The 21,128-nt window shown below is 51.6% G+C and overlaps 1 protein-coding gene across 1 annotated transcript in view; it reads right to left on the bottom strand.

The window, feature by feature from the left end:
* The window catches only part of traf6 (TNF receptor-associated factor 6), a 65,721-nt gene extending 46,134 nt beyond the window's left edge, over positions 1-19,587 (bottom strand). The window contains exons 1-2 of the mRNA XM_067993667.1: positions 19,470-19,587; positions 5,523-5,643 (exon numbers count right to left, since the gene is read on the bottom strand). The gene's annotated coding sequence lies outside the window, so the exon portion shown is untranslated. The remainder of the gene's footprint in view (positions 1-5,522; positions 5,644-19,469) is intronic.
* Between the last annotated feature and the right edge of the window lie 1,541 nt (positions 19,588-21,128).

The following is a 21,128-nucleotide window of genomic DNA, read 5'->3' as shown; positions in this document are numbered from 1 at the left end:
CCCCACTGCCCAAACTCACATTGAAGTTCTTATGAGACATGATCTACGTTGTCATGTTTCACGCATGACCTTCAAAGTGAGTGTTAGCAGCCTGAGTGCAGAATCAGTGAGCCACACCCAGAATCATCGTTTAGCAATCAGAGCGAGAACCCCAGCTGATTCCTTTCTCCTCTCCACAATCCAGGTGCATGGAGGCCCCCGTAAGGCCTCTGCCTCCGCCTCCGCGCCCCCCCGCCTCCGCGCCCCCCCGCCTCCGCGCCCCCGCGCCTCCGTACTCCCTCCGCCCCCCCCCCACCCCCGTACTCCCTCCGCCCCCCCCCCACCCCCGTACTCCCTCCGCCCCCCCCCCACCCCCGTACTCCCTCCGCCCCCCCCCCACCCCCGTACTCCCTCCGCCTCCGCCCCCCCCCACCCCCGTACTCCCTCCGCCTCCGCCCCCCACCCCAGTACTCCCTCTGACTTCGCCCCCCACCCCAGTACTCCCTCTGACTTCGCCCCCCACCCCAGTACTCCCTCTGACTCCTCCCCCCCCCCACCCCCGTACTCCCTCTGCCTTTCCCCCCCCCCCCTACTGTATCGTCCCTGCAGCCATCCAGGTTCACGTCAGCTAACTACAGATCAATCAGGAACAGAACTAGATGCAGCACACCACATCACGTGACGCAATCACACAAAGCTCCCAGCACAGCTCTTTAAATACAAACTTGGACTAAGAGCCACTTCTTGGGGTTTATTTTGGGCAAAGTTGTCAGCATCTTCGTAAACTTTTCCTTTTTTGCTCACAGAACAGTTCTGAGAACAAGCAGGACTTTAGGATGTGGTTTAATAAAACACCACCTCTTTTCCGTTAGTCTATAGTTCAATTCATCTCTGAAGCATCACTTCTGCCCACAGTACAAGACAAGTCTTCACTGTAATGTAGGCTCCTATATTACACAGCTAACGTGGGACACTGTGTTTTATTCACCACTCCAGCAGAGAGAATAGGGGACACGCACAATACAAAATAACGTGGCCCATATCCACCGCGTACCGGGGCTGTGTACAAAATAACGTGGCCCACATCCACCGCGTACCGGGGCTGTGTACAAAATAACGTGGCCCACATCCACCGCGTACCGGGGCTGTGTACAAAATAACGTGGCCCACATCCACCGCGTACCGGGGCTGTGTACAAAATAACGTGGCCCATATCCACCGCGTACTGGGGCTGTGTACAAAATAACGTGGCCCATATCCACCGCGTACCGGGGCTGTGTATAAAATGCGTGGCCCATATCCACCGCGTACCGGGGCTGTGTACAAAATAACGTGGCCCATATCCACCGCGTACCGGGGCTGTGTATAAAATGTGTGGCCCACATTAGCTGTAAACAAAATATAGCTGATGTGAGGCACACTATTTTATATACAGTTAATGTGGGACAAACTTTTATGAACGGGTACTGAGAGACACATTATCTATAATACATTAAAAAATCTTTTGTCTGCACACACTTCCTCCCAACTTTTTTCCATTATACATTCCTACGTCCATGTTAAAGTTTAGGGGTAGAGTGGTGCTGGTCACTCTCAAGTGGTCTGAGCATCTTATGGTCCAGTGTGCGCCTATAGGGAGTAATATCTAACTATACGATAGTTGTAAACAATTTTACAACACCAAGTTATAGTCCAACAATTTTATTTTTAATTCCACAAGCTTTCATCAAAGGAGGAAGCCTCCGAAAGCTTGTGGAATTAAAAATAAAATTGTTGGACTATAACTTGGTGTTGTAAAATTGTTTACAATTGTCAACCCCAGTCCATCACCGGCATCTCCACATCATGGCTATACGATAGTTAGTTAGGGGTGTAACAGTAAGACCCCTTATGATCTGATATTGTGTCTTTCGCACGTGCCATTTCTCCAATCTTTGAGATGAACTGAAATAGTCGGTGACACGAGGTCAGATGGGAATCGTTAAGCTGCTTTATTTCACAGAAAGCAAGTAAACATACAGAACAGTCAAAAGCAAATCCCACTTACTTAGCGCCATCTTTCTTCTCTAAAAAATGGGAACGAATAATAAACACGTGCCCTGTCCCTTTCATGGGCTGATTTAATTGTTTTTGGCACTACGTTTCTCTCAGTACTTCTAACTGCAAAAACTGACCACCTGCACTTTTGCTCCCAGCTCTAGACTTCAGGCCTCAACCGCACAGTTTGTTGTTCTAACACCTGACTGCCCAGCTATACTTTTGTCCTTCGTTTTCTGTGCTCCCAGCCGGGGGCAGCTATTGATGCTGACTTTCTCCCCATTAGCAATTAGCAAACAGGCCCATCAATAAAACCAGCTACCTCTCCTCCGCCCTTCAGGTGTGGGTTTAAGGAAAACATCTCCTGCTCTTCTCAAAGTGACTGGGGGCGATCCTGACTAATGGGTCTGGGATGAGACAACTGACGCTTGTTGATCAGTTTGAAACAGACAGTGAGCTGCAACATTCCACAAACTGGCCCATCTGGCTTCAATACACATCTTGAATTCTTCCAGCCTGTGGGAATTCACTTTTTTTTAAAAAACTTACAAATAACTCAATCCTAAAATCCTTTCCATTAAGAAAAAAAATAATCTTGAAATGGCATATTTGTAATAGAAATTACCTATATAAACTGATCAGGCTATAATCACATTCTCCGGCCACTGATGACAGGTTTACATAAGCAGTTTCCATTATAAATTTGGACAAAGGAATTTATAACGGAATTATAAAAATAAGGAGAAAATGTACGACTTTAAAACGGGGACTGAATTACATCTACACACCCTCATCCAAATATCCCCAGCCCTCTAACCCCATTTCATCTGAGGACTACACTCAATCTTTGAATCTCCATGTGCAACGTCTCATTAAAATCAGTATGTGTTTTTGCATGCATTTTAAAGAATGGTGAACATCTCCTGTAGTCTTTTGTCATGTTGAAAGGTGCACACTTGGAAACTATCGCTCTCCGTCATAACTTAATTGGATGTTCCATTGTTAAGCCAGCAGTGTCGAGCGGAAGATCCAGCTGTTAGCCGTCACGGTCCCCATCACACCAGCAGGTCCACTTCTACTATAAGATGGCGCTTCAGATGCTCCAATTCCCCAAAGCTATGTCAGCATTACACAGCCACAGATTCTCCATGGCCCCAGGGCGCAGCCAGCATTCCAGCCTCTGAGCTTAGACAGCAGTAAAGTCAGAACAATTACTCACAATTTTCAGATGCTGCCCTCCAGCTGTGCTGGTGCTGCCTGTTTGGTCTCTCCTTGGTGTCTGATGAATCTTTTAAAAACTTCCTTCTTCCCTTTCGCAGTCAGGTTTTATGTTTTTTAGCACTTTACAAGAATCGAATGGGCTGAAGACTGACATCCGTGATGGTGGGCACCTCAGGAGGTGGCCGAGAAGGATCTTCCGCTCGACACTGCTGGCTGCAGATGGCTACAAAGGCTTCAGCCTTGTCTTTTGCACTCACGTGCTGGGCTCCGCCATCGTTAAGGATGGGGATGTTGATGGAGCCTCCTCCTCCCCCCGTTAGTTTCTTATTCATCCACCATCATTCACGACGGGACGTGGCAGGTTTTCAGAGCTTTAACCCGAGCTATTGGTTGTGGGATCATTTAGCTGTCTATAGGATGCTGTTTTTGCGGTTTAGCAGGCCAGTGTAGTAGCTGCACCAGGTTGGCACTTCATTTTCAGCTGCTCCTGGCATGCTCTTCGACACTCCTCAGAGCTGCCAGACTCCAGGAACATCTCTCCCCTGCTACTGATGCACAGGCCCTCCCCTTCCCTGTATCGCTAAGTAACAAGTACATACCTCCAATTCACAAACATTGCACACGGTGTTGCTGTAACAATGGGAAGAGTAACAGCTAAAGGAGTCCAGCTAAAGGAGTCCAGCTAAAGGAGTCCAGCTAAAGGAGTCCAGCTAAAGGAGTCCAGCTAAAGGAGTCCAGCTAAAGGAGTCCAGCTAAAGGAGTCCAGCTAAAGGAGTCCAGCTAAAGGAGTCCAGCTAAAGGAGTCCAGCTAAAGGAGTCCAGCTAAAGGAGTCCAGCTAAAGGAGTCCAGCTAAAGGAGTCCAGCTAAAGGAGTCCAGCTAAAGGAGTCCAGCTAAAGGAGTCCAGCTAAAGGAGTCCAGCTAATATATGCCACTTGTACAGGTTTCACAGAAAAATGGACAACGTTATGGAATTCAATCTCCAAAGCACCAATAAAAATCCCACAATACCACTTGACTTAAATCACTGTAAATCAGTAGCCTCGATATTACGTGCCAGAAAGACCTTTCATTTTTGGAAAATAGCTTGTCCCCTGACTCACCCTGCACAACGTCACAGAAGTCTTGCATATAGCACAATCTTCCTGCAACACTTGCCCATCACACTGTTGATTTGATAGAACATAATTTGACTTATCCAGTCACCATGAATCAGAGGCCCTGATTGGGTGTTACGTGGCTTGGCTACTTTATTGTTCTAAACCAGCATATGCTCCAACTCTCTGGGAGCAACGTGGCAGAAAATCTGCTGGGAATACATGAAAAGTCTTGCACCTGCGTGCACACCCTGTTCGTGACACTTCTGTAACATCAGCCTTTCGCCATCATGTTATGGATCGGCTCAAGTGAAAGCAGCAAATCAGAACTGAATAAATATGAACTAAACACATGGAAAGCAGCTAAAAAAAAATAGCCACCGCAAAATTACTAAGGACTAATGAAAACAATCTATTGTGAACCAGAAAGAACCAACAAAAAAAAACATGGTAAAGACAAACCAGCGAGATTGCTCAAAATGCTTTTTGATTAAAAAAATGCCCGTTTTTTTCTCAGTAACTGAAATTTCTAAACCAAAATAAGCTTTTAAACAAAAAAAAAATAATCAAAAGAATACATTTTCACAATAACGTGATTTAATTTGCCAACTGAATTGCCTTTCGCATCTTTTAATACTTTCATTAAAATTTTAATTTCAAGGCCTGTTTCAAAAGCCTACGCTCTGACTATACGTTTTTCTGGCAGAACATTTGAAGGGAGTACATTTTGAGCATGTGAAGCATCACAGGCATCTGTTGTGCAAGGAAGAGGGTATCGGGAGAGAGGGATGAAAGTCAGGGAGCGGGTATGTAGGAGGGGGAAAGAGTAGGAAGAGAGGGAGAGAGAATAAGTCTCTCTGTAATATACTAAAACTGAATATATTACAGACACTTATTCTTTGTAACAGCTGCATAACAAGCCTGAAACTAATGAGCACATTCCAAGCTTTCTGACCAAATAGCAATTAAGCTGTGATTGCTTAAACCTTAATCTTAGCAAACACAGTTAAAAAAGAGAATGCCAGTCTGGCCTGTTAGTGGCCACAGCCTTGATTTCAAAAATGCAAAGCAATTACAGTCTGCAACCTTAAAGGGACACAAGACCTGCACCTCAACAGCAGAATAACACATTGTTCTTTACACAGTATAATTCTCTTGATCTTTTAAAGTAGCACATCCTCTGACTTACCGTGAGCAATGCCACTGGAGATCTGCTGTCATATACAAGTATAAGAACGCTACATCTGGCCGGTGTCACACTCCACAAGTCACAGTCCGGTCATCATAATTCGTTGCAGGTGCAAAACAATCTTTTAAAAAAAAGAGAAAGCCAGTCATTTCATGCCGAGTGCTTCCGACCTGGAGGCTGTGAAATGAACAAGAATTTTAAAATTTTCCGCAGTTTTATAGAATCAAGCAGCACAGGAGGCGGCCATTCGGCTCATCATGCCTGTGTTGGCTCTTTGAAAGAACTATCCAATTAGTCCCACTCCCCCTGCACTTTCCCTACAGCCCTGCAAAGTTTGCCCTTTTAAGTACATATCCAATTCCCTTTTGAAAGTTACGATTGAATCTGCTTCCACCACCCTTTCAGGCAGTGCATTCCAGATCATAACAACTCGCTGCGTAAAACAATTTCTTATCACCCCTCTGGTTCTTTTGCTGATTATCTTAAATCTGTGTCCTCTGGTTACTGACCCTCCCGCCAGAGGAAATAGTTTCTCCTCATTTACTCTATCAAAAACCCTCCAGAATTTTGAACATCTCTATTAAATCTCCCCGTAACCTTCTCGGCTCTGAGAACAATCTCAGCTTCACCAGTCTCTCCACGTAACTGGTATAATTCTGGTAAAATCTCCTCTGCACACACTCAAAGGCCTTCACATCCTTCCTAAAGTGTGTCCAGATTTCCAGCTGAGGCCTAACCAGCGACTGTCAGTTTCCTTAAAAATTAAGTGCTTTTTGACCTCAGCAGTTCATGAGCAGCTTGAGTTAACTGGATTTACTGATTTAGAACATTACCCCCACAGGGAGAACCCAAGTAACTAGCTGGAAAGGGACAAATCAGATTAGAAGCTAAACAGCACAACAGTGTTGCATCTTCCAGACTACACAAAAATTCCACAGGAGATCTGCTAGTAATCTGTGTTATATTTTACGTATATCACACACTCCCTGCACTTACTTGAAGGTCAGGTGAGGCTATTCTTGTCATGTGTTAATTTAAGCTGTAGAGTATGTTTACTTAGAATTATAATTGCCTTTCAGTCCTCTCTGAGCTTAGTGGCACTGTGTGTCACCTGAGTCATAAACCTGGCCTGATCTCCGATACAGTCCCCTACCTGTCCTTGCTGCCACCTTGGGCCTCAGCTGCCATACTTACCCCACCTCCCCTGCCACTCTGCTTCCTTGGGGTTCCCACCGTTGCTTCTCACCCCTCCTCCCGCCTTGGGCCTCAGCTACTGCTCGCTGACCCCCTCACCCCTCGGGCCACAGCGGCTCTTCTTCCTGCCCCCACACAGCCTGCTTCTGCAGGCCTCAGCTTCACCACTTCCTGACCACCCTTACCACCCCACCCAATCCCCCTCCCCTCAAGGACTGCTGACTCCTCTTTGCTAGTTTCTCACCATTAAGATGGGAAACTGGCAATTATACAATATAAGCATAAACACACACTTTTAAAAGCTAACCGCTAGTTTGCTCATTCAGTCCCAGGGAATAAGGGAAGAAGCAGAAGGCTCCCGGGGTTGGGGGTGGTGGGAGGGGGGGGGGGGAGTTTTGAGAAGGTGAGTTTTGAGAAGGTGATGACAGAGGGCTTGGGAAGATGGGGAAGGGATACAGGGAGGGGAGAAACAAAAGAAGAGAAAGACAGAGAACCAGAGACAAGAGAGATCTATGAACATAACGTCCAACAGATATGGGTATGGCACAGTCCGTGCTGTGACCTGCCACAAACACCACAACGGGAGATCAACTAACACGAATCACATCATTTCAAAAACAATTGTTGCCCTACGGTGAATGGCTCAAAAGTCTCAGGAACCAACATCAACTCTTAACTCCACAGACTGGCCATATCTCACTGAATTCTTTCCATGCCCATAGAGCTCTGCTTGGCACCTCTAATCCCTCTTCACTTGTACTACAACCTATGTGAAGTGACACAGTATCCTACATCTCACCGTGGACAAAGCCAAGGGATATACACTATGAACAGATACACATGGAGCTGGGTAAGGGATTTATTTTTTTTTTTTTTTTAAAGTTCATTCATGGGATGCGGGCGTCACTGGCGGGGCCAGCATTTATTGCCCATCCCTAATTGACCTTGAGAAGGTGGTGGTGAGCCGCCTTCTTAAACCGCTGCAGTCCGTGTGGTGAAGGTTCTCCCACAGTGCTGTTAGGAAGGGAGTTCCAGGATTTTGACCCAGCGACGATGAAGGAACGGCGATATATTTCCAAGTCGGGATGGTGTGTGACTTGGAGGGGAACGTTCAGGTGGTGGTGTTCCCATGCGCCTGCTGCTCTTGTCCTTCTAGGTGATAAAGGTCGCGGGTTTGGGAGGTGCATTCGAAGAAGCCTTGGCGAATTGCTGCAGTGCATCCTGTGGATGGTACACACTGCAGCCACGGTGCACCGGTGGTGAAGGGAGTGATTGTTTAGGATGGTGGATGGGGTACCAATCAAGCGGGCTGCTTTGTTCTGGATGGCGTCGAGCTTCTAGTGTTGTTGGAGCTGCACTCATCCAGGCAGGTGAAGAGTATTCCATCACACTCCTGACTTGTGCCTTGTAGATGGTGGAAAGGCTTTGGGGAGTCAGGAGGTGAGTCACTCGCTGCAGAATACCCAGCTTCTGATCTGCCCTTGCAGCCACATGATATCATGAAACGGCTGAGTGCACTGGATACAGCAAATGCTATGGGCCCCGACAACATCCCGGCTGTAGTGCTGAAGACCTGTGCTCCAGAACTAGCTGCGCCTCTAGCCAAGCTGTTCCAGTACAGCTACAACACTGGCATCCACCCGACAATGTGGAAAATTGCCTAGGTATGTCCTGTCCACAAAAAGCAGGACAAATCCAATCCGGCCAATTACCGGCCCATCAGTCTACTCTCAATCATCAGCAAAGTGATGGAAGGTGTCGTCGTCAGTGCTATCAAGCGGCACTTACTCACCAATAACCTGCTCACCGATGCTCAGTTTGGGTTCCGCCAGGACCACTTGGCTCCAGACCTCATTACAGCCTTGGTCCAAACACGGACAAAAGAGCTGAATTCCAGAGGTGAGGTGAGAGTGACTGCCATTGACATCAAGGCAGCATTTGACCGAGTGTGGCACCAAGGAGCCCTAGTAAAATTGAAGTCAATGGGAATCAGGGGGAAAAATCTCCAGTGGCTGGAGTCATACCTAGCACAAAGGAAGATGGTAGTGGTTGTTGGAGGCCAATCATCACAGCCCCAGGGCATTGCTGCAGGAGTCCCTCAGGGCAGTGTTCTAGGCCCAACCATCTTCAGCTGCTTCATCAATGACCTTCCCTCCATCATGAGGTCAGAAATGGGGATGCTCGCTAATGATTGCATAGTGTTCAGTTCCATTCGCAAACCCTCAAATAATGAAGCAGTCCGAGCCCGCATGCAGCAAGACCTGGACAACATCCAGACTTGGGCTCATAAGTGGCAAGTAACATTCGCGCCAGACAAGTGCCAGGCAATGACCATCTCCAACAAGAGAGAGTCTAACCACCTCCCCTTGACATTCAACGGCATTACCATCGCTGAATCCCCCATCATCAATATCGTGGGGGTCACCATTGACCAGAAACTTAACTGGACCAGCCATATAAATATTGTGGCTACAAGAGCAGGTCAGAGGCTGGGTATTCTGCAGCGAGTGACTCACCTCCTGACTCCCCAAAGCCTTTCCACCATCTACAAGGCACAAGTCAGGAGTGTGATGGAATACTCTCCACTTGCTTGGATGAGTGCAGCTCCAACAACACTCAAGAAGCTCAACACCATCCAGGACAAAGCAGCCCACTTGATTGGCACCCCATCCACCACCCTAAACATTCACTCCCTTCACCACCGGCGCACAGTGGCTGCAGTGTGTACCATCCACAGTACGCACTGCAGCAACTCACCAAGGCTTCTTCGACAGCACCTCCCAAACCCGTGACCTCTGCCACCGAGAAGGACAAGAGCAGCAGGCACATGGGAACAATATCACCTGCACGTTCCCCTCCAAGTCACACACCATCCCGACTTGGAAATATATCGCCGTTCCTTCATTGTCGCTGCGTCAAAATCCTGGAACTCCCTTCCTAACAGCATTGTGGGAGAACCTTCACCACACGGACTGCAGCGGTTCAAGGCGGCAGCTCACCACCACCTTCTCAAGGGCAATTAGGGACGGGCAATAAATGCCAGCCTCGCCAGCAATGCCCACAAATTTAAAAAAAGCCACAGTATTTATATGGCTGGTCCAGTTAAGTTTCTGGTCAATGGTGACCCCCAGGATGTTGATGGTGATGCCGTTGAATGTAAAGGGGTGGTGGTTAGACTCCCTCTTGTTGGAGATGGTCGTTGCCTGGCACGAACGTTACTTGCCACTTATCAACCCAAGCCTGGATGTTGTCCAGGTCTTGCCACACGCGGGCACGGACTGCTTCATTGTCTGAGGGGTTGCTAATGGAACTGAACACTGTGCAATCATCAGCGAATATCCCCATTTCTGACCTCATGATGGAGGAAGGTCATTGATGAAGCAGCTGAAGATGGTTGGGGTCTAGGACACTGCCCTGAGGAACTCCTGCAGCAATGCCCTGGGGCTGTGATGATTGGCCTCCAACAACCACTACCATCTTCCTTTGTGCTAGGTATGACTCCAGCCACTGGAGAGTTTTCCCCGATTCCCATTGACTTCAATTTTACTACGGCTCCTTGGTGCCACACTCGGTCAAATGCTGCCTTGACGTCAAGGGCAGTCACTCTCACCTCACCTCTGGAATTCAGCTCTTTTGTCCATGTTTGGCTGTAATGAGGTCTGGAGCCAAGTGGTCCTGGCGGAACCCAAACTGAGCATCGGTGAGCAGGTTATTGGTGAGTAAGTGCCGCTTGAAAGCACTGTCGACGACATCTTCCGTCACTTTGCTGATGATTGAGAGTAGACTGATCGCCCGGTAATTGGCCGGATTGGATTTGTCCTGCTTTTTGTGGATAGGACATACCTGGGCAATTTTCCACATTGTCGGGTAGATGCCTGTGTTGTAGCTGTACTGGAACAGCTTGGCTAGAGGCGCAGCTAGTTCTGGAGCACAAGTCTTCAGCACTACACCCGGGATGTTGTCGGGGCCCATAGCCTTTGCTGTATCCAGTGCACTCAGCTGTTTCTTGAGATCACGTGGGGTGCATCGATTTGGCTGAAGACTGGCTTCTGTGATGGTGGGGATATCAGGAGGAGGCCGAGATGGATCATCTACTCGGCACTTCTGGCTGAAGATGGTTGCAAACGCTTCAGCCTTGTCTTTTGCACTCACGTGCTGGACTCCGACATCATTGAGGGTGGGGATGTTTGCAAAGCCTCCTCCTCCAGTTAGTTATTTAATTGTCCACCACCATTCACGACTGGATGTGGGAGGACTGCAGAGCTTTGATCTGATCCGTTGGTTGTGGAATCACTTAGCTCTGTCTACAACACGTTGCTTCCGCTGTTTAGCATGCATGTAGTCCTGAGTTGTAGCTTCACCAGGTTGGCACCTCATTTTTAGGTACTGCTGGTGTTGCTCCTGGCATGCTCTTCTACACTCCTCATTGAACCAGGGTTGATCCCCTGGCTTGTTGGTAATGGTAGAGTGAGGAATATGCCGGGTCATGAGGTTACAGATTGTGTTGGAATACAATTCTGCTGCTGCTGATGGCCCACAGTGCCTCATGGATGCCCAGTTTTGAGCTGCTAGATCTGTTCTGAATCTATCCCATTTAGCACGGTGATAGTGCCACACAACACGTTGGATGGTGTCCTCAGTGCGAAGACTGGACTTCATCTCCACGAGGACTGTGCGGTGGTCACTCCAACCAATACTGCCATGGACAGAAGCATCTGCGACAGGTAGATTGGTGAGGACAAGGTCAAGTAGGTTTTTCCCTCGTGTTGGTTCACTTACCACCTGCCACAGGCCCAGTCTGGCAGCTATGTCCTTCAGGACTCGGCCAGCTCGGTCAGTAGTGGTACTACCAAGCCACTCTTGGTGATAGACATTGAAGTCCCCCACCCAGAGTACATTCGGTGCCCTTGCTACCCCTCAGTGCTTCCTCCAAGTGGTGCTCAACATGGAGGAGGACTGATTCATCAGCTGAGGGAGGACGGTAGGTGGTAATCAGCAGGAGGTTTCCTTGTCCACGTTTGACCTGATGCCATGAGATTTCATTGGGTCCGGAATCAATGTTGAGAACTCCCTGGGCCACTCCCTCCTCACTGTACCGCCACTCTGGTGGGTCTGTCCTGCCGTCGGGATTTGAACTCATGACTCCAGATTATTAGTCCAGGCCTCTGGATTATTAGTCCAGTAACATAACCACTATGCTACCGTACCCACGAACAGATACACATGGAGCTGGGTAAGGGATATACACCATGAACTGATACACGTGGAGCTGGGTAAGGGATATACACCATGAACTGATACACGTGGAGCTGGGTAAGGGATATACACCATGAACTGATACACGTGGAGCTGGGTAAGGGATATACACCATGAACTGATACACGTGGAGCTGGGTACCCATACAGTGTGGAAGCTGCAACCGGTAAACAAGTTACAAACTGAATTAGGGGGAAAATTTAAAATAGTAAAGACCTTGGTTGTGAGACTCGTTTCCCCCCTCCCCCACCCCAAACGTTGGATCGGAAAAATGAAGTGATGCAAAGCAGATGACTGAGAGAGAGACACTGGGAGGGAGAACAGGGTGCAAAGGCCACCACATGCAAGACCAGCAAAAGCAAACAGAATACCTTGAGCAGGAGGGACGAGTTGCAGATGGGAAAGAGCGATTTCATCAGCCAGTAAAATCAGTATATTTTCTGTCACCACTACATAAGTTGCATACACACTTGGATACAGATTTAGTTGCAAAGACGCAGTATCAACACACAGATAGCTCAACAACGAGCAGCAGCACGAACGCCTGGCTGCAGCCCCCCTCCCTAGGGCAGGAGCTGCTGAGGTCCTCATCATATTGTTCAGAAATATGTCAAAAAATGCTTCACTTACAATATTTCACTTAGAGATGCAGTGATTATGTAGGCTGACTCAACAGACGAAGGATCGAACCTAGATCATTCCTGGTCTATGTGGTTTGTCAACTTAGTGCCTTAACCAGCGAACCATTAAAAAGGAACTTCCAACGGGTAAAGATCCCACAAGCAACAGTGAGATGAATGACCAGTTAGTCTGTTTTTGGTGGCGCTGGTTTAAGGTTGAAGGAGGATTGTTGGCCAGAACTCCCCTGCTCTTTGAATAATACTGGGGGAATCTTTTAACATCCACCTAAACCGCTCAACCAGGCAGATGGGGTCTTGGTTTCTCTAAAAGGGAGGCAATTCCTTGGCACGGCACCGAAGGGTCAGCCTAGATTCCGTGCCGAGGTCCTGGTACGTGGTTTCTTCCCACAACCTTCTGACTCAAGAGGCAGGAGTGCAACAGGCCACCGTCAGCTGCATTTTATGGGACGCTTTATACTGTGGAGTAGCCCTTCGGGTACCAGAGGTGTGGGGGCTGCCGACATGGCCGCCAGCATTGTGGCAAGTGTCCCATTTAGAAGGAGAATTGCACGACACCAACTACATGCACCTCAGTGGTCTGAAAGCTGCAATCACAGCTTTCCTTTGTGGCTGACCAGATAATGCACAATTCAGCAAGGTGAAAACTGTACGGGCGGGCGGAGCACTCAAAACAACAGCAGCCCTATGCGTTCCTGGTTCCTCTGCCTTCCACCCACCCCCCCCCCCCCCCACCTCTTGAAATCGGTCTACCAGCGACAGAAGCGTTCTCTTTAATTTAACCTTACACACTGAAGACAGGGCTGGCACCAGCAGCAGTGCTGTAGATAAGTGTAACACAAAATGCTTATACGCAAGAATATACCAAACAAACAACAACTTGTCTTATAGCGCCTTTAACATAGTAAAACATCCCAAGGCGCTTCACAGGGACATAAATCAGACAAAATGTGACACCGACTCACATAAGGAGATATTAAGACAGGTGACCAAAAGCTTGGTCAAAGAGGTAAGTTTTAAGGAGCGACTTAAAAGGAGGAGAGAGGGGTAGAGGGGTTTAGGGAGGGAATTCCAGACCTTTGGGCCTAAGCAGCACGGCCGCCAATGGTGGAGCAAAGGAAATCAGGGATGCGTAAGGGGCCAGAATTGGAGGAATGCAGAGATCTCAGAGGGTAGCAGGGCTGGAGGAGGTTACAGAGATAGGGAGGGGCGAGGCCACGAATATTAAAATCGTGGCATTGCTGGACCGGGAGCCAATGTAGGTCAGCGAGCACAGGGGTGATGGGAGAATGGGACTTGGTGCAAGTTAGGATACGGGCAGCAGAGTTTTGGATGAGCTCAGGTTTACAGAGCGAGGCCGGCCAGGAGAGCATTGGAATAGTCGAGTCTAGAGGTAACAAAACCATAAAGGCGCTATATAAATGCAAGTTGTTGTTAAAATATATGCATTGGCTCATTTCGAGCACCCTTAAGGGAGTCACCCAAAGCCAATCAATACTATTTAAACATACTATTTTTCCTTGTATAGGACCTTGATCAGGCCTCAGTTAGAATACTGTGACCAGTTTTGGTCTCCTCACATGGTGAGTGAAATTGAAGCTTTTGAAAAAGATGCAGAGAAGGGCCACTAAATTAATTCCCAGTTTGAAGCATCTTAGTTATCAAGAGAACAATTTAGAGCAGGGACTCTACACTTTAGAGAAGCGTAGACTTAGGAGGTGATTTGATTGGGGTTTATAAGATGATGAAGGGAAAAGATTGTGTTGGAGTTGAGTTTATTCCAATTAAATAGGTTAGAACAACATAAGAACACAAGAAATAGGATCAGGAGTAGGCCCCTCGAGCCTGCTCCGCCATTCAACAAGATCATGGCTGATGATCGACCTCAACGCCATTTTCCTGCACTATCCCCATATCCCTTCATGCCTTTAATATCTAGAAATCTATCAATCTCTGTTTTGAATGTTAGGGGACGACCAGGGGTCACAATTTGTACAAGGTCAGAACTAGGTTAGATCTCAGGAGGTGGTTCTTTTCCCAGAGAACAGTGGACCTGTGGAACAGGCTGCCGACTCGTGTGGTGGACGCTGACTCGCTGAATTCCTTCAAGCGAGAGCTGGACCTGTTTCTGAATGGGACGGAGATCATCTCATACAAAAGGTAGATACTGTATAATATTAATCAGGGCCAGAGTGGTCTCCTGGACTCGATCGCCTAAGGGGGTCAGAGAGGAATTTCCCAGATTTTTTTCACTCTAATTGGCCTGGGTTTTTAAATCTGTTTTCTTGCCTCTGCCAGGAGATCACATGGCTTCAGGTGGGGAGTGCATATATCGTGATGCACAACAGATAGGCTGGATGGACCAGAAGGTCTTTCCCTGTCCGTCACTGTTCGTTATTCTAACCAGTCAGACAAACAGTAAACAGATACAACCTCCTGTAGAAGCAAATCTATTCCCTCCGTCCCTTGTGGAGGTGCAGCTCCGTACACACTGGCCGCTCTTCAGGGCACAGCCTAAGTGGCCATTATTCATGGGTGAGCTGACCCCCAGCTCGGTCTTGGCAGGGTATTCAGTCACAGCAGCCGTTGGTGAGAGAGCCCTCCGGCAGATTGACAGGGAGTGATCAGGAGCGGCTTCCCCGACTAACCTTTTCCCCTCCTCGGGGCCACTGTAGCACCCCTGACTCTCCGGTGAAGGCCAGTTCATTCAGCACAGCCAAAAGGGATGAAAATCTGGATCAGCTGCTCACTGGGCCCTAGGGTGGGGGAAGCCATTACAGAAACTCTGACCACTTCAGCAACATTTTCCACCTACATTAAGTCAAGCGCAGAAAAAAAATTCCCATTCATCACATTACACCCGGTCCCTACATGGACCACACTGTAGTGACACTGCAGTCACAAGGGAACTTTCTCTTCGTTTCTCTCCCCAAAAAGGATAAATCAAGTGAAACCCTGACTACTGGTCTAATCTCACGTCCTGCACCATACATCCCTTACCATTGCTTTCCTGACAGTTGAATGGTCACATCGTTCTCTCAGCATTTATCCTTTAAACCACATACCCACACGGCTCTTTTGAAGGTGCCCTGCACACAGTTTTACTGTTTCAGCTGAGAGGATATCACAACAAAGCAAAAGAAACAGCCTCCTATCCCCCATGCACTCCACTCCTCTCTCACGCACCCCCTCCCGCTCACACCCTCCTTCCCCCGCTCCCAAGCTCCCTCTTCCCCCGCCCTCACATGCACTGGCACTCCCTCCCTCGCAGTCTCCCTCCCTAATCTCTCCCCCTCTCCTTCTCCACTGACTGGGATGATGTTCCTGCACCGCTGGTACCCTGTGAAACATAGAAAATAGGACCAGGAGCAGGCCATTCGGCCCTTCGAGCCTGCTCCGCCATTCAATATGATCATGGCTGATCCTCGATCTCAATACCATATTCCCACTCTCTCCCCATACCCCTTGATGCCTTTTGTGTGTAGAAATCTATCTAGCTCCTTCTTAAATATATTCAGTGACTTGGCCTCCACAGCCTTCTGTGGGAGAGAATTCCACAGGTTCACCACCCTCTCAGTGAAGACACTCACTCCCCGTCACCTCCCTCACACACACTCACTCCCTCCCTCCCTGTCCCCCTCCCTCACACACACTCACTCCCTCCCTCCCTGTCCCCCTCCCTCACACACACTCACTCCCTCCCTCCCTGTCCCCCTCCCTGTCCCCCTCCCTCACACACACTCACTCCCTCCCTCCCTGTCCCCCTCCCTCACACACACTCACTCCCTCCCTCCCTGTCCCCCTCCCTCACACACACTCACTCCCTCCCTCCCTGTCCCCCTCCCTCACACACACTCACTCCCTCCCTCCCTGTCCCCCTCCCTCACACACACTCACTCCCTCCCTCCCTGTCCCCCTCCCTCACACACACTCACTCCCTCCCTCCCTGTCCCCCTCCCTCACACACACTCACTCCCTCCCTCCCTGTCCCCCTCCCTCACACACACTCACTCCCTCCCTCCCTGTCCCCCTCCCTCACACACACTCACTCCCTCCCTCCCTGTCCCCCTCCCTCACACACACTCACTCCCTCCCTCCCTGTCCCCCTCCCTCACACACACTCACTCCCTCCCTCCCTGTCCCCCTCCCTCACACACACTCACTCCCTCCCTCCCTGTCCCCCTCCCTCACACACACTCACTCCCTCCCTCCCTGTCCCCCTCCCTCACACACACTCACTCCCTCCCTCCCTGTCCCCCTCCCTCACACACACTCACTCCCTCCCTCCCTGTCCCCCTCCCTCACACACACTCACTCCCTCCCTCCCTGTCCCCCTCCCTCACACACACTCACTCCCTCCCTCCCTGTCCCCCTCCCTCACACACACTCACTCCCTCCCTCCCTCACACACACTCACTCCCTGTCCCCCTCCCTCACACACACTCACTCCCTCCCTCCCTGTCCCCCTCCCTCTCTCACACTCACTCACTCCCTGTCCCCCCTCCCTCACACACACTCCCTCCCTCACCCTCTCTCACACACTCACTCCCTGTCCCCCTCCCTCACACTCACTCACTCCCTCCCTCCCTGTCCCCCCTCCCTCACACACACTCACTCCCTGTCCCCCTCCCTCACACACACTCACTCACTCCCTGTCCCCCCTCCCTCACACACACTCACTCACTCCCTGTCCCCCCTCCCTCACACACACTCACTCACTCCCTGTCCCCCCTCCCTCACACACACTCACTCACTCCCTGTCCCCCCTCCCTCACACACACTCACTCACTCCCTGTCCCCCCTCCCTCACACTCACTCACTCACTCCCTGTCCCCCCTCCCTCACACACACTCACTCACTCCCTGTCCCCCCTCCCTCACACACACTCACTCACTCCCTGTCCCCCCTCCCTCACACACACTCACTCACTCCCTGTCCCCCCTCCCTCACACACACTCACTCACTCCCTGTCCCCCCTCCCTCACACACACTCACTCACTCCCTGTCCCCCCTCCCTCACACACACTCACTCACTCCCTGTCCCCCCTCCCTCACACACACTCACTCACTCCCTGTCCCCCCTCCCTCACACACACTCACTCACTCCCTGTCCCCCCTCCCTCACACACACTCACTCACTCCCTGTCCCCCCTCCCTCACACACACACACTCACTCACTCCCTGTCCCCCCTCCCTCACACACACACACACTCACTCCCTGTCCCCCCTCCCTCACACACACTCACTCACTCACTCCCTGTCCCCCCTCCCTCACACACACTCACTCACTCACTCCCTGTCCCCCCTCCCTCACACACACTCACTCACTCACTCCCTGTCCCCCCTCCCTCACACACACTCACTCACTCACTCCCTGTCCCCCCTCCCTCACACACACTCACTCACTCACTCCCTGTCCCCCCTCCCTCACACACACTCACTCACTCACTCCCTGTCCCCCCTCCCTCACACACACTCACTCACTCACTCCCTGTCCCCCCTCCCTCACACACTCACTCACTCACTCCCTGTCCCCCCTCCCTCACACACACTCACTCACTCCCTGTCCCCCCTCCCTCACACACACTCACTCACTCCCTGTCCCCCCTCCCTCACACACACTCACTCACTCCCTGTCCCCCCTCCCTCACACACACTCACTCACTCCCTGTCCCCCCTCCCTCACACACACTCACTCACTCACTCCCTGTCCCCCCTCCCTCACACACACTCACTCACTCACTCCCTGTCCCCCCTCCCTCACACACACTCACTCACTCACTCCCTGTCCCCCCTCCCTCACACACACTCACTCACTCACTCCCTGTCCCCCCTCCCTCACACACACTCACTCACTCACTCCCTGTCCCCCCTCCCTCACACACACTCACTCACTCACTCCCTGTCCCCCCTCCCTCACACACACTCACTCACTCCCTGTCCCCCCTCCCTCACACACACTCACTCACTCCCTGTCCCCCCTCCCTCACACACACTCACTCACTCCCTGTCCCCCCTCCCTCACACACACTCACTCACTCACTCCCTGTCCCCCCTCCCTCACACACACTCACTCACTCACTCCCTGTCCCCCCTCCCTCACACACACTCACTCACTCACTCCCTGTCCCCCCTCCCTCACACACACTCACTCACTCCCTGTCCCCCCTCCCTCACACACACTCACTCACTCCCTGTCCCCCCTCCCTCACACACACTCACTCACTCCCTGTCCCCCCTCCCTCACACACACTCACTCACTCCCTGTCCCCCCTCCCTCACACACACTCACTCACTCCCTGTCCCCCCTCCCTCACACACACTCACTCACTCCCTGTCCCCCCTCCCTCACACACACTCACTCACTCCCTGTCCCCCCTCCCTCACACACACTCACTCACTCCCTGTCCCCCCTCCCCCACACACACTCCCTCCCCCACACACACTCCCTCCCTGTCCCCCTCCCTCCCTGTCCCCCTCCCTCCCTGTCCCCCTCCCTCCCTGTCCCCCTCCCTCCCTGTCCCCCTCCCTCCCTGTCCCCCTCCCTCCCTGTCCCCCTCCCTCCCTGTCCCCCTCCCTCACACTCACTCCCTCCCTCCCTCACACTCTCCCTCCCTCACTCACACTCACTCCCTCCCTGTCCCCCTCCCTCACACACACTCACTCCCTCCCTGTCCCCCTCCCTCACACTCACTCCCTCCCTCACCCTCCCTCACACTCACTCCCTCCCTCCCTCACACTCACTCCCTCCCTCCCTCACCCTCTCCACTGACTGGGATGGTGTTCCCGCTCCCCTCTCCCCTCTCCCGCCGGCTCTCTGTTTGCAGTGAGACCGATGGCCGCGGCCCTCATCACACACCTGAGCCCACGGCCAGGATTCCTCCTCCTCCCCCGCTCCGCTCCGGGGATCACTGGGCTGGAAATGGTAATTTTCACACCATGATTTGGTCTCCTCACCCATCACTTCCGGGAACTGATCTCCACAAAGGCGAAGTCGGCCGAGAGTCAGAGTCAGAGAGCGGCCCGCGGACCCCGACCTCCCGCCGCAGCACCGCCCGCTGGGCCAGCGGGGAATGACAGCGCTCGTCACACCGAGCAAGCTGGCAAACTCCCCACCCCCGTCTTCCCCCTCTCTTTCCCCTCTTCTCCCTGTCCCTTCCCCTCTCTTTCCCCTCTTCTCCCTGTCCCTTCCCCTCTCTTTCCCCTCTTCTCCCTGTCCCTTCCCCGTCTTTCCCCTCTTCTCCCTGTCCCTTCCCCGTCTTTCCCCTCTTCTCCCTGTCCCTTCCCCTTTCTTTCCCCTCTTCTCCCTGTCCCTTCCCCGTCTTTCCCCTCTTCTCCCTGTCCCTTCCCCGTCTTTCCCCTCTTCTCCCTGTCCCTTCCCCTTTCTTTCCCCTCTTCTCCCTGTCCCTTCCCCTTTCTTTCCCCTCTTCTCCCTGTCCCTTCCCCTTTCTTTCCCCTCTTCTCCCTGTCCCTTCCCCTTTCTTTCCCCTCTTCTCCCTGTCCCTTCCCCGTCTTTCCCCTCTTCTCCCTGTCCCTTCCCCGTCTTTCCCCTCTTCTCCCTGTCCCTTCCCCTTTCTTTCCCCTCTTCTCCCTGTCCCTTCCCCTTTCTTTCCCCTCTTCTCCCTGTCCCTTCCCCTTTCTTTCCCCTCTTCTCCCTGTCCCTTCCCCGTCTTTCCCCTCTTCTCCCTGTCCCTTCCCCTTTCTTTCCCCTCTTCTCCCTGTCCCTTCCCCGTCTTTCCCCTCTTCTCCCTGTCCCTTCCCCTTTCTTTCCCCTCTTCTCCCTGTCCCTTCCCCTCTCTTTCCCCTCTTCTCCCTGTCCCTTCCCCGTCTTTCCCCTCTTCTCCCTGTCCCTTCCCCGTCTTTCCCCTCTTCTCCCTGTCCCTTCCCCTCTCTTTCCCCTCTTCTCCCTGTCCCTTCCCCTTTCTTTCCCCTCTTCTCCCTGTCCCTTCCCCGTCTTTCCCCTCTTCTCCCTGTCCCTTCCCCGTCTTTCCCCTCTTCTCCCTGTCCCTTCCCCTCTTCTCCCTGTCCCTTCCCCTCTTCTCCCTGTCCCTTCCCCGTCTTTCCCCTCTTCTCCCTGTCCCTTCCCCTTTCTTTCCCCTCTTCTCCCTGTCCCTTCCCCTCTCTTTCCCCTCTTCTCCCTGTCCCTTCCCCTTTCTTTCCCCTCTTCTCCCTGTCCCTTCCCCGTCTTTCCCCTCTTCTCCCTGTCCCTTCCCCTTTCTTTCCCCTCTTCTCCCTGTCCCTTCCCCTGTCTTTCCCCTCTTCTCCCTGTCCCTTCCCCTTTCTTTCCCCTCTTCTCCCTGTCCCTTCCCCTTTCTTTCCCCTCTTCTCCCTGTCCCTTCCCCTTTCTTTTCCCTCTTCTCCCTGTCCCTTCCCCTTTCTTTCCCCTCTTCTCCCTGTCCCTTCCCCTTTCTTTCCCCTCTTCTCCCTGTCCCTTCCCCTTTCTTTCCCCTCTTCTCCCTGTCCCTTCCCCTCTCTTCCTCTGCCCCTTTCCCCCCTTCACCTGAGGAAGGAGGAAGCC

This window comes from Heptranchias perlo, chromosome 12 (genome assembly GCF_035084215.1).
Source record: "Heptranchias perlo isolate sHepPer1 chromosome 12, sHepPer1.hap1, whole genome shotgun sequence".
NCBI lineage: Eukaryota > Metazoa > Chordata > Chondrichthyes > Hexanchiformes > Hexanchidae > Heptranchias > Heptranchias perlo.
Note: the sequence above shows the minus strand (reverse complement) of the source record. Positions and strands in the feature narration are given on the sequence as shown.